We start from the raw sequence: 15,155 nt of genomic DNA on the forward strand, positions 1-15,155 counted from the left end.
AGACCATGCCCTCCTCCCTATCTGGATTGTGTCACCAAAAGCCACTTTAGCCAGAGTTGATTACATGAGATCTATTTGAAGGTAATTGCCCTTCTTCTGAATCTCTTTTCCATTACTGTCTAAAATTTTATAGGTTGGGCTGCATATCTCCAGGCATGTTCTTTTGATCTTTATATAAACTTAGAAAATAACTTTTTCTTCAGGGCAGTACAGGATTTCTGGTGAATTTGATAATACTGGGCATCTCTGGGAGCCATGAGGAAAAGAAAGAGAGAGAGAGAGAGAGAAAGGAAGGAAGAAAGAAAGAGAAAGAAAACCAAAAACCCCCAAAACCCCAAAAAACCCAACTCTAATATTTCTGTAGCACCATGAATCTGTGGTTTGTGAAATGCTTCATAAGTCATTTCACCCCCCAACAATACACAAAAGATAGATAACACAAATGTTCATATTATTTCCATCTTTCAGGTAAGAACACTGAGGTTTTGAGAGCTTCTGTGACTTTCCCAAGATCCATATGTAAGAAGCAGAGGTCCTTGGTGACTCAGGTCCTTGGGGGCGGGAGTGCTTCTTTCTATTCTAGATGGACTCTCCAGGGAACTGAAGATACTCACAAACTATTCCAAGTCTGCTTTTTAGCTGGTGAACATAGGAGGCTGTGGGTCGTGTCCCTAGGAGCAGGCCAAGTGCTTTCTCTGAGGGTAGCCCGTGGGAGGCCATGCCCCCACCCCGCCCCACCCCAGGTGGATGGAAGTTTAGCCAGTCCTACTGAGGGATGACTTAAACTTTCCTTGTCATCAGGACAGAAAGTTCTACAGGAAAATACTACACCTCATCTCTCCTTTCGCATTTTCTACTCAAAGTGTGACACCCAAAGTGCTGTTGTTGTTGATTTAGTCACCATCTGTATCGATTATCTATCGGTGATTCGCAAATTAACTGAAAACTTAACAGTTTAAAAACGTGATCATTAGTTCTCTTTGTTTTTGTGGGTCCAGCATTTCGGAGACTTAGCTTGGTGGTTCTGGCTCAGGGTCTGTTAAAGGCTGCAGCCAGGGGAAGGTATGACGGTCTGGAGGCCCCACTTCCTCACCATGTGGTCGTCTCCATAGCACTGCTTGGCTGTCCTCACAACAGGGAAGCTGGCTTCCTCTAGAGCAAGCGATCCAAGAGAAAGAGCAAGGAGGAAGCCCCGATGCCTTTTATGTTCTAATCTTGGAAGTCACACTCCATCATTTCTGCCACACTCCATTCGTTAGAAGTAAGTCACTAAGTACCACTCACATTCAAGACAGGGAATTAGAGTCTAGCTCTTGCAAGAAGGACTATCAAAGTGTTCCTGATCATATTTTACAGATTTTACCACACCAGCCCTCCAGAGCACTGAGGAATCCCCATAGCATTCAAAAATTTACGACTCCAGCAACGTTCGGGTCCTGGAACCAGAAGGATAAAGATGCGTCTTATTCATGCACCTGGTCACAGGTGGGTTACAGGACTGCTCTGTTGGAGTTCTAAAAAAGATGTGGTTATTCTTCTAATAAGCATGGAGTCATGAATACAGCAGGGAGATGATTACAGTACGTTGCATCCAGTTAATGACCATGACAAAGAGGGTGCCTGGGTGGCCCAGTGGGTTAAGCTGGTTAAGTGGTTAACCTGTGCCTTCAGCTCAGGTTATGATCTCAGGGTCCTGAGATCGAGCCCCACATCAGGCTCTCCACTCAGCAGGGAGCTTGCTTCCCCCCCCCACCCCATCTCTCTCCCTACTTGTGATTCTCCCTCTGTCAAATAAATAAATAAAATATTAAAAAAATAATAACCATGACAAAGATTTTCTGAGTATGCCCATGTAGTCAGAAGGCTCTACTTGTGTTGAGTAACATAGCCGTCACAACAACCCCATGAGGTAGGTACTGATAATATCCCCACTTACTTACAAGGATGGTTAGTGATTGCTGGAGCTGGAGTCCAGCCACTGGATTGAGGGAACCCAGAGAGGAGGGGCCTCCTCCAGTCTGGGTGGTAGTCAGAGTTGTAAAGGTCATCCTGAATGAGGACATAATTAAGTTGGGTGGTGAAGCATGAGTAGGAGTTTGTTAAGCAGAAATGTGAAAGAGATGTAAGAACATAGTCTGGGCGAGGAATTGTGGACACTGAGGCTAGGGTGCAGAGAGTTACTGGAATTTTCCCACAGCCCTCACATATGTTCCAGTGACTATTAAAAAGCTTTCTGTAGTATTCACATCTATGTTTCATGTAGTTCATACCCACAGTCTGATTTTTGGTTCATCCCCAATTGAATATCCCTGCACCAAAAAGACCTTTGAGGAAATCATGATAGGTGTGGAGAAAGAGGAACCTGTCTACAGCTTGTCTCTGTTCAGTTAACCATGTGGCTCAGAGCAGACTAGGAATAAAGCTGTCCCCATAAATTCATTTCCCATATGGTCTGGTTTGCTTTTTTTGATCACTGCCACAGACAGGGACCAGGACAGCTCTGACCTGGCCAGCTATCCCACTGGTGTGTCTGGCTGGTCACAGTCTAGCTGGATAAACTCCACCTGCATTACTGGGCATGGATGGGAGGCCTAAAAGCACATGTCTTCATGACAGGAACCATCCCTCTATACAAGTATGTTACAAGGGAAGCCACGTCATTGCCACAGTAAACTCCTAGTTAGCCTGAATAAGTAAGCAAGTTGTGGTGGCCAGTTGATGATTTTATTAGCGAGGGGTTACTACAGAAGTTACCCACACGTTACTAATTTTCAAAGAATTAGAATCCAGTAAGACATCACTTTATTCTAAGATAATGCTGTGCGTGATTTGGTATTTCTGTGAAGACTCAATGGCACTGCAGATGTTAGGGAATTCTTGAAGTCCACCTTAGGATGGTAAGGTTAGATATATGAGGTTGAGAAGGAAAAAGAAAAAGGTCAAAGAGGAAGGCAGAGCCATGTCAGAGGACACGTGCCACCCTGAATACTCTATCGGGGTTTCTCTGACCCCTGGCTAGAAAGGCATCCATTGAAAACTTCCCTGATGATCAAAACTGGCTTCAGAAGAAAGTCAGAGTGTAGTTTCTAGGGGCAGTGCTTTATAAGGGCACAAAGCATCATGGGAGTGCTAGACCTTACTGGAAATACAACAACATGGAAGAAGTTGAGTTTACTGGAAGTATATGTGCAGTTGGAATAAAAAAAAAAAATTCTCTTTGCAATGGGGTGAGGTTTCACACTAGTTGCATGTCATTTTATCACCAAGGAAGGGCAGGTGTGATTGGTTGCTAGGCTTTTGTTTGTCTGAGTGGGGCATGCAGATCTGGGACAAAACAGAATTATTGAGAGAACAGAGGAGAAAAATGGCACTGTCCTCTCCATCTCACTTCTCCTCCTTCATGTTAATGATGAACAGATTTTTAAAAAAATCATTTTAGAGAGATACTAAATTATTGGGCTTCCCACTATGGTTATGTTGTCTCTGGCTTTGTTCCTAATGCACTGATTGTTCAAAGCTCACTGGTCAACTTCTCTCATGAACCCTCTCTCCCCACTCTCCGCCATTTCAGAAAGTTGATTTTACTTCCAATCAGAAAGTGGGGACAATACAAAAGAAGAAAGGCGATCTACAGCCATCACGTGTCCTACTTTTTGACAACTCTAGTCTTTTTTTTAAAAGGGGGAAATCAATGCAGGAGGCTGAAACTGGTATTTAAAATGGGGTTTCAAAATGAACTATATCCGGTTTTAAAATAAACTATACTAAAACGGATTTTAGCAAAGATCTAAGAGGCTTTGTGGATGAGAAGACTGCCATCCAAAGTGACTTGCTGTAGGTGACAATGCAATGTCAACATAGATTTGGGAGGTAATCCATGAGAGGTAGTAAAAGGATCCCCAGTATAGCGTCGAAAGGGTTTGTCCCCCTGGTCGTCACTTCTTTGCTTTCTTTCCTTGCTTTTACCTAAGGAAAGATAGGGGAAGAGGAATTGCTCACAATTCCCTGTGATTACTCAGCATTACCTGTGACTGTAACACAACCAGCCTAGATTGTGGATCTTTGATAAATGTTCATATAGTGGTTATTACGTGTCAGGCATTGTTCTAGGCAGATGCTGAATATGAACCCATTTCACGATCATCACAACCCCAGGAGACAGGTACTGTTGTTATCTCCATTGTACAGATGGGGAAACTGAGACACACAGCCGGCACATGATGGAGGTGGGGTGCGTCCATGGTGTCCGTCTCCAAATCTGTGTTGTTAACCCCGAAGCCTGCCTGATGTCAGACCTCTGCACCTTAATGTTTTTCAGAAGTTTATTGCAATCCCCTGTGATCTGCCTAAACTAAGGAACATGTCCAGATCTGGTGCTGGTGAGAATGTAGACTTTGTAGGCTGGGAGGGGTCCCTGGAAGCATCCTCAGGAAGAAACACTAAGACACCCAGAGGAGGTTTTCCTACAAAAACCTCAGCTTTGTTGGGAACAGAGGGAGGAAGGTGGGTGAGGATGAGGCTGGGGATTTAAGAAGCAATCCATTGGGATTACATTAAGATATATATGTATACGTGTTTCAAAGTCTGCCCATATGTGTTTCTGGTTGTGTGTGAAAGTGTTATGCACTCGTGCTTTTACCCACTGCATGTTTTTTATACCCACTGTGTGCATGAATGTGTGCAGGTGTGTGTGCACCTGTGGGCTTGCTGATGTGTATGGAAGGTGCTAGAATAAATTCCTTCTAGAGTGACTTAGTTTCTGCCTATGTAGTGAGGTCATAGCCACATCTGGGTTACTCAGCTTCAGTAGTCTCCCTGTCCACTGAGTGATTCCCATCGTTCTTCCCCTTGAGCCAAAAGAAAATGAAGCTGAGAAAAAGAAAACAGAGAGAGAGAAAGAATTCTAAAAGAATCGTTTCCTCTCTGGCCTCCTGGAAAAGGCTATTATTTTCCTCAAAAGGCCATAGGATGAGCAATATACTTGGTGATTTTCCCTCCTCTTTAATAAAGCTGAGGCCAGCTGGAGAGGACCACAGAGTCCCCTGGTATGTTGGCTCCCCAAACCCACAGCCCATCCCAGTGGGCAGTCATGACCTACTGCTGGGGCTCACAGGCATTAACCATCTGGCCATGAACTAGGAACCTGGGAGGGCCTTTCTATTTCCCACTTCCCCAAACCCTTAAAATTTTAAGACCCCATTCAAGGGCAGCCCTGCTGTCCTTAGAAATACTGTTTCTACAAGGGTTTTTCAAGGATCCGCGGCCTACAAGCGGACAGGGAAAAGGAATAGCGTTGTTGCTGCTGCCGCTTCAACACAAACTATGAGCACGACTGGGGGCATTTGTCTGTCTGCAGAACTGGAACCGAGTGGCAGCCCAGGCTTCTTGCACCGGAGGTGATGGCCGGGCAGATATTCCCAAAGAAGCCAGAACAGGGAGGAGGGAGAGCGGGGGGAGAGGCTACCAGAATTGCTTGGCGGCGGGGATGACCAACGCGGCCAGCAGAGGGCGCCACCGCGCTGACTCTCGTCTTGCTGCGCGCGTGCAGGCAAGTGGGGGAAGCTCAGGAAGGCCAAAGATGGATAGATTCAATACTGTACCCCCTCCTCCGTCTCCCTCCAGCTCCTATCTCTCCTCTCCTTCCTGCCCCCTCCTCTGTCCCTCCCTTCCCTCTCCTCTCTCAGTCTTTCTTTCTTCCCCTCTCTGGCCCCCACCCCCTCCCCAACCTGAGCAGCTCACCCCAGGGAACCTCCAGTCTAGTAACTGAGTGTTAATTATGTCTGAGTGGATTCTAGAGAAAAAGAAAACCATATACTGTATCAGCAGAGAAATGGTTTCACTATGAGGAAACTAATGATGCTTTTATCAGGAACAATATAAAGATTGCTTTTTTACTAGTGTGTGTCCCATAGGGTTCAGGGCTATGAGATATTTCTGTATCTGGCTTTAGGTTCCTCTGAGCTTTTACATAATCAAATCAATATAGCCATGATTCACCCTCTGGCAACAACTGCTCCCTGCAAGTTTGCTGTTGCTTCTTTCATGGCTCAAGAGAAAATAAATAAATATATAGAGAGGAACTTATTATGAATCCGTAAACATTGATTTGTTTGGTCTTCAGTCTTCCTTTTTAATTGCTTTGCATACACACGCACACGAAGTGAGCATAGAAGTTCACGGTGAGCAATGAAGGTGAGCAGACGATCGGCCGAGTATTCGCCATTGTCTGTATGGCCAAGGCTCCTTCTGCTTTTCAGAGTCAGATTTGCTGCTTGTCTGTCCTCCGGCATCCTTTCCCTCCATCGCCTTGGTCTTCTTTCCCATCCCTGTGAATTCCCTACATTCCGGACATGATTTTGGTTCTTGCCTTTCTCTTTGAGTCATACTGCTTTTATCAGGAATTTCCCTCCCCTCTGCCCGGCAGAAAGGCTCTCCCTTGGACCTAGATCTCGTCCCAGCACCATCTGTCAGAGCTCAGGCTTCTCTCCCCCCTGACCTGGGGACACAGCTGGTCTGGACCCCAAAGAGAACAAAACATGGGAGTGGGAAGCAGAAGAGAGGGTACACGGCCCCCCGAGAACAGATCTCACCATTTCCTCGGGCAGCACACCTTCTCTTCTCACGTCTCCTGGGGATCAGCCCAACCTTTACAGTTCACAGAAGGATAGCACCGGCAACCAGGGTAGAAATCTTTCCCAACACGCGCAGTTTGCCACTCCTTCTGCTTCCCCTCCCTTCTTTCTCTGGGTAAATAAACAAAGACATCTTTCTTTCAGATGAAAACATGGGTAGGGGGACTCAATGTCACAGCTGACTGTCATCTGCTTCTCATAGATCAACTGGGATGACAGGGGTCTCTAAATAGGACTTTTCAAACGCCATTTGCTGCTGTGAGTTGACGTAAAGTCGACCAGAGAATAGGTGTGTTTCGCTGGGTTTGAGAAATAAAGGTGGAACGTCACAGGCACCGGGCTGATCAGAGGGACCAGTGAAGATGGTTGAGTCCTTTCCACTCTGGTCCCTAACATCAGAATCCTTGTTCATGGTATGCCGGCTTTTCCCCGCTCCTCCCTCCGAAAGAGAAAGTTAGAAGTGATAACATGAGAAGTAATAACAGAGCCAAGGCAGGAAAGGAAAACCACATATGTAACCAGGTGTGCTGAGTCCGGGGGTGACAGTGATCACAAATATGAAATAGCTCCCTAATCATCGGGGAGTCTTATTACTGGAGCCACGTTTCCACAACAGGGACGCCATACTTGGAGAACCACAAGAACAGAATTCTTTAAAGGTCTCCCCTCTTTGGGTAAATATGGACCATTAAAGTACATCGTCCTTCAGGATTCTCGGTTCTTCTATACCCCAGGACTCCCAGCGGTCGGGGCAGACATGACTTAGCTTGTATCTCAGGGGAGGGAGGAGATAGTGGAACAGTGTTGATATTGTGGCTGTAGCGACACCACATGTCACAATGGAGAGTCACAATGACTGCCATTTGTTGAACATCAGCTCTCTACCAAAGGCTATGCTGGGAGCTTTATGTACTTTATTGTATTATGTTAATTCTAAACCTCATGACAGGGTCGCAAAGAAAGTCATATTATTCCCATTTTATGGAAAAGGATGCTGAGACTCAGAAAGGTTAACTAATGTGTCCACATGCATAGGGTTGGTATATGATTGAGTCTCTTCAACCCTCGAAATCTGTGGACTTGCACCATACCAATGTCACAGAAAGTGTGGGAAACATGCCAACGTGACCTTGAGTGGGTCTTGGGCAAACTCATAAAAAATTATATAATTGCATATTTCTTTTCGACCAATATTTAAAAAATCATATCGCTACCACCTTGTACCATGTATTTCATGGATATTCTTAGAAAAGGCTATTTTCTGTTTAAAAAGAGAATCTATGTAAATCAACTAAGTAAAATCCATTGAGAGTGCTGATGTGGTAAATCTCACAAGAGAGGCAAACAAATGATGGGAGGTCAGGGACCACCACAGTTGACCACACTGCCTTGAGGAGCAGGAAAACAGGAATATCGTCAGTAGCTGTCTTGAATTGTGTGTTGAGAAGAATTTTGAGGCCCCATGTGTTACCTATTAGCGATGTCTGCCTTGGGGCACCATGCAAGCTTGGGGGGAACCAACAGTGACTTGTGAGGCCTCTTTGATCAAGCCCAATATGTTCCTTTCCCAGAGGAGAAAGAAGTCCAGAAAAAATTAACTAAACTGTTCAAATGTCTTGAGTCAATAATTCTATCTCGAATAGCCTTTTTCCAACAGATCCTAACATTTGCTCATGGTTCCCCATCGATACATGTTGTCCTTTGGGGAGCAGGGATCACGATGTGTGCATCATTTCTCCCCGTTGAAGGTATTTCTAGCAGACAGGCGGGACTGGATTAGAATCCTGCCCTCTTCCACGTGGGATGGAAGCGAGCGACCTTTGAAGATTCCTCCTCCACACAAGCGCTCGTTGTTCTGGTGCTGTTGGCCCATTGGATGAAATGAACTATGTAAACACCCATTCTAATCAATATGTGGAATGAACATTCAAAAAACAGTATCTACTACTCTGTTACCCCCTCTCCATACTGTGGATGCTTATTCTATGCCTATTGTGTGCACGGACTTTAACCAGTAGGGTTCCCATGACAGTGAAAACAATAGGCAATTCATTCCTCAGTTCACACTTAGAAGGCTCTGCTGACACTTCCTGTGGACAATATCTTGGACCCACAGCCCTCCAACCTCACCGATACACACACACACACACACACACACACACACACACACACACACACGTCCTGACCACATGCTCTCACACCAGGAAAATCAGAAAAATACACTAAGAAAAATCCAATAATACTTACTTGAGGTTTTTAAACTCCTTGGGGGTAGAGAGATACAAGGCAGTAAACCAGCATAGGGAAAGAAAAACAGTTTAAAAAAAAAACTAATAAAAAAATCCCATAGGAAGGAAATGGAAACCCCCCACCCCCCAAATGGAGCTAAATTGTGCGGTTGCTGTAGCTGCTTTCCTGGAAAGGGGGCCAGAGACTGAGAGCATGGAGCACTTAGACTGGAATTGTTTTCTAAACAGATTTTTTTTTTGTAGCGTGTATTTTTCACATATTTCAACCTTTCTCAAAATGCCCTGGCCAAAAGCAGTAAAAATGCTGTACTATTAAACGTAAATTAGGGCTCTGTGTCGGCTGAGGGACCCAGCTGGGTTTCTTCTGGCAACAGGGCAAAGGACAGAGAGGGAAAGTGGTCCACGGTGTATTGCCCTCAGGTGCTTGCTGGGTGAGCCCCAGAACATTCTGTGCAACTGGGCCCCGTTTAACAACAGCCAAGGCAGGGGTGGGGGAGTGGGGAGAGAAATGTTTAAAAATAAGGAAGGGACATGTATATGTTGAGAAGGTAAAAAAAGGAAGGAAGGAAGGAAGGAAGGGAGGAAGGAAGGAAGGAAAAAAAATCCGCATGTTTTCAGGATCAGCAAGTGAGGTTAGGGCTATAGTTTTATTTTGGATCCCTCGTCCCTTGTCCTGGAAAGGGAAGCCTTTCAGGACTTGAGGGTAGGGGATTAAGGGGGTGGAGAGTGGCCCTGAGTTTTATTCAGAACAGTAGGTTTTAGCTAATGCCAAGCCGGGCAAAGAGACATGTTCACAAGTCACCACCAGTTGTGGCCAAAGAAAAGTCACATTCCATCCTATGATTTTCCACAGTCCTTGGGGGACTGGATCAAAAGCTTTGGAACATTTTTCCTCAGGGAAGCAAACTCTTGGGTGCTGAGCTGGGTCACCTTACTATCCTAAGGGGCCAGCACAGCCCGACTTGTTCAGAGGGGACCTGAGGAAACTTCCATATTCAGGGATGAGTGGGTTTATTGATCTTATTGGGGAAATGGGCATTTCAGCTTCTCTTAGAGGAGTCAGCCTGGACGTGTCAGCAAAGAGCCCCTTTGGACGCATCGACCCAGGCTGAGAAGTGTATTTATAACATTTCATGTCCACGGATTCTGGCTGGAGCCTCAGTACCACTGACTGCTGGGTCTGATGGTCCACTGAGGAAGAAAGGGAAGGAGGAGGCACAGGATTCCCTCTCCTGGCAGACGGCGTGCACCCAGGTCTGCAGCCAGAGCATCGCAAACAGGCCGGTGGGCAGTTATGCGCGCTGTCAGGGACCCATGGAGCCTTGGCACAAAGATTGGTGCAGCTGGGAAGGTCCTTGAGCTTGCAAATGTTTTGCAGCGAGGGTGGGACATGTGAAGCATCTGCTGGTGCCACCAGGCCTTGCAGGTGGAATCTGAGCTTGGGCTGCTAGGACGTGACCACAGGAAACAAATGTTTGACCAGACATCTGAGAACATCTGTTTTGTTTTGCTTGCGCGGATGCCACCCGCCTGGCCCGAGGTGTCTGCTTTTGGCTGAGAGGCGAAGCAAAGGCCCACTGTAAACACAGGGGCGATGCCAAATATGGGCAAAGCCGGCTTGGGGGATTGCGGTTTTCCCTACTTAAGTTCCCTTCGGTGAGATGAGTTCCTTCCTATTTAATTCCAAACCTAACCGTTTGGTGTTCAAAGGGAGGGGACAGACACGGACCTGGGGTGTCTCAGGCACCAGGCATCCTGTGGGCTTTGAACCCTTCACTTCTTCCCAGTTTGGGAGACTTAAGGGACCTCAAATCAGCACTGCTTGGACCAGCCCACAACTGGGACCAGAGAGGTGAGGCTGAGGGAAAGGGTGTATAACAGATTCTCCTAGGAGGAGACCCTAAGAAAGGAAAGAAGAAGAAAGAAAGAAGAAAGAAAGAAAGAGAGAAAGAAAGAAAGAAAGAAAGAAAGAAAGAAAGAAAGAAAGAAAGAAAGAGCCTGAACAAGAAAAAGGAAAGAAGAAAAAAAAAAGAAAAAAGAAAGAGAAGAAGGGGTTATGTCCCAAGCCTGTTTCCTTAGGCTTTGTAAGAATGTCCCGGTTCTCGGGGGCAGAATGATGCCTGGGTGATTCTGGGTCGAGTGCCTGGGGATTGTGAGACTGAGGGACTCTGGAACGGAAGAACCACCACCACGAATCAGAAAACACCCAGGCTGGTTCTGCCCGTCTTCTGGAGCAGTTCAAAGCTGGGGGAGGAAAGTGGATAGAGGCAAAGACCCAGACAGGGCCGCATTACTGGTGCCCCCGCCCCCTGCCTCCTGCCCCCCAGATCATGATTGTTTTATGCGGTTCTCTCTCCCTTTGGTGAGGAAAATGGGATGTGGTGTCAATTACTGGGAAAAATATACAAAGTCCTAATGGCTAATCTATTCTTCTAAGTACAAGAAGGGCTACTACACCTAAGAGACTTGATCTAATTGTATAATAAAACTCGAATCATTCCAAGCAGGATCGGACCTGCTGGGTCTGTCGGAGGAGCTCACGCTGCCGCAACCGCCCTGGGCGGGAGAGCGGTGAGCTGACCCTGGAAATTGCTTGTGGGGAAAATCCGAAGGGGGACTGAAGGGAGTGGGGAAGATGGCTGCAGGGAGCAGTGAGGGGCCATAAAGATGTTGGGCCGTAAACAGTATCTTCTTGTTTTATGTGTCTCCGTGGTGGAGGTTGTTTTCTCTGCTCGAACGTCTGTGTCAAGAGCCTAACCTTGGAAAGAAATCCACAACGCGGCTCCATGACGATCTCTCTCTTCTTTCTCCCCTCCTGGCTCTTATCTTCTGAAGATCCCAGTTTAAAAATTTCACGGTGCCGAGCCTTCTCACAGAATAGATTTTGCTTAATTTGAGCCTCCCGACAACCCTTGGTGGAAAATCCAATTATCATCCTTATAGCTGAAAAATCCAAGAAAGGCCAAGTTGTCGGAAGTCACACTGCTAAGAGGTGATGAGGCCGGGGCTCCCACCTGGGCTTTCTACCTCGCTCCTGCTCTGGGCTGCTCTTCTCGGGGCTGGCCCTGTTGTGGGGTCCCGCCAAGTGATCCCGATCAGGGTGCAAGGCGTTGTGGGGAGCCGAGGCTCACCAGGCGGGTGTGCGCGCTGGGAAGCTGGTGGCAGTTTGGAACCTAAAATTAGCTCTTCTCTCCAACCTAAAAACACGAAAAGGCTTGCAAGTCCCATGCATGTAAATCCAATGACAGCTTCTAACACTACCACAAAAGGCAAACCTCTGTTTATTTAAGCATTGGGATTTTTTTTTTTTTTAAGAAAAATACATCTGGGAGTAGAAGTCACTGGGTTATAAATGAGCTCTCACCCCACCAAAGGGGAAAAAAATAATAATTATAATAAAAATAATGGCACCATATTCTCTGATAAACCAGTGCCAGAAAAGCTCTTGGGGATAAGTTTTGTCAGTCCCCAGCTTTTACCAATTTAAATTCTTGGCAGAGTATTAAAAAAAAAAGTATAAGGTATTTGAAACTCCAGTCCCTCAGGTACTAAATCTAGTGTTTCCTGGCAATAGATGAATGTTGCTGGAGTGAAAACCTAGCACCACAGGACCATATCTCCATGGCTGTTCGTATTTATACTTAACAGACAAATATGTCATTCTTTCAGGATCCCTTTACAGGGCCAATTTTTTTTTTTTCCTAACATGTTACCCACCCTTTTCTGATAAAAGTGAAGGCAGACCCAGGCCAGGACACAGACTTTTGAGTATCCGAAGCCATATTTCCCCAGTGGTGCCTCATTTCCTCAGTCACAGTATAATGAAGAAGCTGAGACAGGACTCTTGACCCACAGCTCCCTATGCCAGTGGTGAGTGGAAGCAGGACTGACGTGGCCTGGGGACTTCACGTTGACTTTTTCTTTCTACTGGGACCGTGATCCACTGGGGGTGGATCCCTCAGATGTTTTTGCCAGAACCTTGGCTTGGCAAAGGGTGTTTAACTCTTTCTGCACAGGGTCCCTTTGTAACATCAACGTCTACACTCCACTAATGAAGTATGGGTCATCTTTTCAATCCTGGGTTCCTGCAATTTTACCCTATCACAGAATCCTCTAGTTACCTTTCAGAATATTTTTCTATCCCACTGCTTCTGATCAAGTTTGTTTTCTCTCCTCTCCTCTATCCTCTGCTAATGGAAGTTTAATCTAGAAATATCTGGAAATATCTCAAACAACTTACCTTCCCCGAGCCTGAAGACCATATTTCAACCTTCATCCTGTAAGAAGGGAAGAGGGCACATATTTATTGAACACCTACTACATTTGGGGAACTATGCTTAGTCCTTGTCTAATTTTAAAGTTGGATGAGATGTCTTCTGAACCTCATGAAGGAAGGAATCGTATTAATATTTTAAGTACTTTGAAACCCTGAGAAGCACGGCATAAAATATTGCCACTTCCATTTCTTAGTCCAATCTAGAGCTTCATATTTTTGTGAGTGGAAAATATATCCTTTAACTTTCAGAAAAACGAGTTTTCAGTCAAAGTGTTAAGGTAGCCGAACCCTCTGTACTTGGTAAAATATTTATATCATAACCTGAGGGACACGGGGCTGTCTCGGCAGAAATGGAAAATAACTGGGGTGAAAATTTTCGACAAGAAGTTGCCGCGGGAACTTCCCACATCTCCTGTGAGTATCGCTTAAGCTTCAGCCCACACGGCAGCCTTTCCTTGGCCCTGGCTGGGGAGATGCTCCTCAACTCAGGAAAACAACTGAGAACCACAGCGCCAAGTCATAATGGCAACGAGGTCACCATGTTTTGTTCTCTTGATGCCAGACTAAGGCAACGGCTGGAGGCAGCCCCAGCTCTGTACCCTCCTTTTCTGTTTTCCTTCTAAGAATTGTTTATCTATTCTCTCCCTTTCGGTCATGATGTCCATACTGATCTCTACACCTCATGCTGACCTTTTCTCAGGGCTTCGGTACTGTGTGGCCTGGTACCCATGGGACACCTGAACACAGTGGCCTCATCTCAAACTCACCATGCCCACAAAAGAAAAAAAAAAAAAAAACCAACAACAATACCCTTTCTCTCCCAGAATTCCCTATTTTAGGTAGTAACATCCTCACTTTGCCAATTACCCACATCTGAGATACGGGCACCCTTCTGATTCTCACAACTTTGTCTTAAAAATAGTTGTCATTAATTAATGATAAGAGTTCATTTTAATTGGATTCTTCCTGTGTCCCTTGTGCTTTGCCTCATTTACCTTCTAGTCTCCTTGAGCCTTCATCACAATTCTACGAAACCAGTATTATTATTATTGTCATTTTGTAGGTGAGAAACAAACTCAGAGATGGGAAGTGGTTGGCCCAAGGTCACACTACTGAGTATGGAAAGCCAAGGCGTGGGTTCAATTCAGATCTTAGTCTGTCCTTCTCCAGAGCCCACACTTCACTTCTCTACACTCTATGGCAATCAGATAGCGTCTGCCTGATTCTTCCGCAGAAATGTCTCTTGAAGTCATCAGTTCTGGTCTATTCCCAGGCCACCTTGCCCCTCACCATCTTTCTTCTGAAGCTGATTTCGCTAGCACTGTGATTTCCCTGGATTCAGACTTTTCCCATCAGAAACATTACCAGAGCTCATCTTTTAAGATACAATATTTACTAAATTGAGCCAGAAACAACCTCCAGTGGTTCTCCATGAAAGCGACCTTACACAAATTTGTCTTGGAATATTCCCCATATAGCCCCTTCATTGGAGGGGCAAGAGTTTCCTCTGTGTCAGGAAGGGGACAAGCCAGACGATGGAGCCTTCAGTCTAATGAAAAGGTAAGGACTGAAGTGATGAATGGTTTGAGAAAAAGTACAGAATGGTTATGGGGGCCCCTGATCTAATCTCATCCAGCCAGCTGGTCTGGGAACTTTCTTTTAGGGAGATCCATAGGGTGTTTAGAGGTGTACATTGGGTTGAAGGAAACCAACTCTATTTCTTTATTCCAGGTCTTTGCAAAGTTTGACAATGTGCTAAAATGTAGCGTGACCTTCCAAGGGGGCGACTTGGTAGAATAGAGCATCTTCCAGATTCTCTTGGTCACGATGCCCTCTCTTTTATGAAGCACCTTACAGGGAGAGAGTTCCATAGCATGCTAAGTAGAAAAGCCTGCCCTAGAGAATCAAGCTCAAATTCCTCATCCTGGTTTTGGAGTTACAAACGCAATTATTCACTCACCTCAGAAAATGTTGCCCCATCCTACCTTCCTCCATGTC

The sequence above is a fragment of the Enhydra lutris genome, unplaced genomic scaffold, assembly GCF_002288905.1.
Source record: "Enhydra lutris kenyoni isolate GAN:26980312 unplaced genomic scaffold, ASM228890v2 scaffoldscaffold47, whole genome shotgun sequence".
Lineage (NCBI taxonomy): Eukaryota > Metazoa > Chordata > Mammalia > Carnivora > Mustelidae > Enhydra > Enhydra lutris.